The sequence below is a fragment of the Pleurodeles waltl genome, chromosome 6 (genome assembly GCF_031143425.1).
Source record: "Pleurodeles waltl isolate 20211129_DDA chromosome 6, aPleWal1.hap1.20221129, whole genome shotgun sequence".
Classification (NCBI taxonomy): Eukaryota; Metazoa; Chordata; class Amphibia; order Caudata; family Salamandridae; genus Pleurodeles; species Pleurodeles waltl.
The window spans coordinates 1,523,044,407-1,523,047,550 of record NC_090445.1 but is presented as its reverse complement, the minus strand read 5'-3'; positions in this window follow the sequence as shown (position 1 = coordinate 1,523,047,550).

The following is a 3,144-nucleotide window of genomic DNA, read 5'->3' as shown; positions in this document are numbered from 1 at the left end:
TGTATTACCTATACTGCATGCAGTGTTAGTGGGCATGGCACTCTGGGTGAGTGCCATGTCAAGTTTGCAATGTTAGATTCACCTTGTCATGCACTTGCAGTGGCAGTCTGCATGAAGCTAGTGTGGGGCCTCTCAGAGTGGCACTATTGACGCTGCAGCTCTGAGGGGCCCTCGTCAGTACCCATGCCCTAGGTACAAGGGTTACCATTTACTAGGGACTTACAGGGGTGGCTGAAGTGTCAATATATAGTACAGTTTTGGGGGAAAAGATCTGGCCCTGAGAACCTGTTTAGGAGGGGCCCAGGGCACATACAGTTTGAAACCACATCATTTTCCAGGCAAGAGGTGGGGGGCTACCATGACAAAAGAGACCCTTTCTCACATTGATCATATGTTGCTAGCAATGCATGTGATATGGTGATGTGCCAATGATTGGCTGCTGTGCAGCCAATATTTTGCAGGCAGCATCCAGCTTTTTGCTCTCCTTGTCTAGGGGAGGAGAGTACCCCGTGGCCTGACTATTGGCCCGTTTACATGCAGTGGTGGCCACTATGGAGTCTGGCGGAACCTGGGATCTGAAATATAGTGGATCAGAGGAAGCAGGTTTATACTTTTGTCTACTCTAGGCGCGATAGCCCTAGAGTGTGCCAGTTCTTTAAGAATGTCTGTGTGACGAAGCATGCCAGGGAGCACGGGGAGGAACTGAATATCCCTATGTGTGGACATTAGGGTATCGACAAGGATGTCCTGCTCAATGGGGACCCTGTGCAGCTCAACATTATGGAAGGTGGCTGCCCGAGCTACTACCTGCTGGTACGATGTAGTATCCTCTGGCGGGGAGGGTCATGCAGGGTACAAATCTGCATCTGTACTTATCATGGGATCAGGGTCATATGTGGCCCATGGATCTGGGCCCTTCTGTGTCCCACCCAAATCCTCCCAGATCTATATAGGGGAACCCTGAGGTGTTCTGCAGTAGGCAAGGCAGGTGAATGAGAAGGGGAGGGGGACAGAGGAGATTCAGTGAGTAGAGATGGTGGAGAAGGTGGATGAGGAGGGGAAGAGGAGAAGGTTTGAGAGGGGTGGTGGTAGCCTTGTCCGAGGTGACTTCCATTAGCGGTGGTGAAGTGTCCAAAGCCTCTTGGAAGAACAGTTTCCTCTTGAATGTGAAAGGGCGAGAAGCAATATTGCCCCGTCCCCTCCTGGATATGGAGGTGGCGCTGTTGAGTGTCCATAGTCTTCAAAATAGGCTGAGCTGGTGATGCTGAAGACTGTCTGGAGTCTTTATGCTCCGAAGAAGTTAGCTCCCTTGTTTTCGGCACCAACGGTTTCAACTGTGTCCTTGTGTCCGCATCGAAGCAGAGGTGGAAGCTGGTCATACCGGAGCCGAAGTACATGGTGCTGAAGTCCAGATCAAAATGGCTAGGACTGAGAAGCTAGAGGTCGATGACAAAGACAGTATTGCAGTCTTGGCTATTTTCGGAGCTGAAGCAGTTTTTCTGTTTCGATCATAGCCAGGTGACAGTGGCAGTCCGGCGACCTCTGTAAGGGGCCTTTCAGAAGTTTTAGGGTGGGGAGGAGGGGCCACAGTACTCATAAGTTGGGCTGATGTGACCATGTGGCTTTCAATATCCGACTGGACATCAGAGTTGGAGTCATGGATGGAGAAGGCCTCCTCTTGTTCTTCCTCCTCCTCCTGGGTGTGCTCCTCCCCAAAGATGTCTTGGGTGTTGTCCGGAGTCTTGTGCCCCATCTTCAACTGATGAGCTCTGGTCTTCTTCGACGTGGAAAAGTTTGCAGGCATTGCAGGAAGCTTACTGGTGATCGAGGGAGAGGCACAGGTTACACACCAGATGTTGATCGGTGTGGGGAATTTCAAGTGGCACCGAGAACAGAAACAAAACGGCTTCTGTTCCATCAGCTCAGCATGTTCTTTGGTGTTGTTTGTTTGAGGTAGGCCCCAACGAGCAAGGTCGCCCAGGAGGGCGTGCAGTCTGTGCCTAGACCAACGAGTGCAGATAAGTGCAAAGATGGAAATACACGATCGAAAAAACAATGCCATCAATAAAAGGAAGACAGAAGGAAAGCTTTGAACTGGGGCAAGTCGAAAGACTGTGCGAAATTGCACACATCCGAACCCAACAGCAGAGAGAAAACATTCTAACAAAGGAGTCAATACCCATGCCCAGTATCACCACCGCACATGCCATCAAACATAATTTTTTTATTCTTTTTATATTTGCTTGTGAAATAAATATTTCATCATTTGTGTGTTTGTTTGAGGAATACCTATTCTATATTGTTTTGCAGTCCAAATCATCAAAAATGCTTACGCTCTGACTTCCAGTACTGACTCAGTGGGAGACCTCAAAGTGCAATAATAATTCACTGGAGGCATGGTGCAGACGGGAACAACCACGTGGTTACTTAGAACACTCTGAGAAGCATCTGTTTTGCTTCACTAATGACCGAGCTGAAACACTCATGCACTGACAAAAATTTCTGGAATGCACTTCTTAGCCTAAAGAAGACATTTATTAATTCACTTTGCAAGGTTTGTAAAGGAGATTAGCATGTTGAAAGCACATGTTTAAAAATAGTCAAAGCAATGAAATGAAAACATATACAAATGATTCTCCACTGCAATATACACAGAAAGTTTATGTATCTATATTACAATGCAAAGCAAATAATGAATTAAAAAATGCATCACCATGAGGTAAGGGCAAATCTACTTCATCTCCTTCCTAATCAGCATCAGATCACCAGATCCCAAAATCGATCGTGGAGAGAGAGATCAATTATCCTCACGGGAAGGGTGAGGCAGCTCAGCATCCTGAGCATGTCCGAGATCTGAGTCACTCCCCGGTCTGTTAGATCTCAGCATCTTATACTTTGAACAAACAAGAGAGGAGAATTCTAGAAACTCTCTCCCACTGCATACATTTATTATTAAAAAAATGCTAGTTACTCTAGGTCAGCTTTAAAAAGAGCATGTCTGGAATTGGGCAAAATCCCAAGGTGCTCTCTATCAAAAAAAATGCCATCCTAGTACATTCTTATCAGCCTAAACCCTTGGTGGGAAAGAACACGCAAACATGCAGAATAAAAACATGAGCACATTGTATAAAGTGGAAAAATACT